Source organism: Theropithecus gelada, chromosome 1 (assembly GCF_003255815.1).
Source record: "Theropithecus gelada isolate Dixy chromosome 1, Tgel_1.0, whole genome shotgun sequence".
Lineage (NCBI taxonomy): Eukaryota > Metazoa > Chordata > Mammalia > Primates > Cercopithecidae > Theropithecus > Theropithecus gelada.
The window spans coordinates 160,602,225-160,602,447 of NC_037668.1; positions in this window are offsets into that span (position 1 = coordinate 160,602,225).

Genomic DNA, 223 nt, shown 5'->3' on the forward strand with positions numbered 1-223 from the left:
AGCCTCCCAAAGTGCTGGGATTACAAGTGTGAGCCACTGTGCCAGGCCCCTATTTGGTTGCTGGTCAAGATTCCTTTGAGTCTACTGAGAGGAGTTTTTGGTTTGTAGTAAGCTGTTTTATTTATTCTTTTTTTTTTTTTTTTTTTTTTTTTGAGACGGAGTCTCGCTCTGTGGCCCAGGCTGGAGTGCAGTGGCCGGATCTCAGCTCACTGCAAGCTCCGAA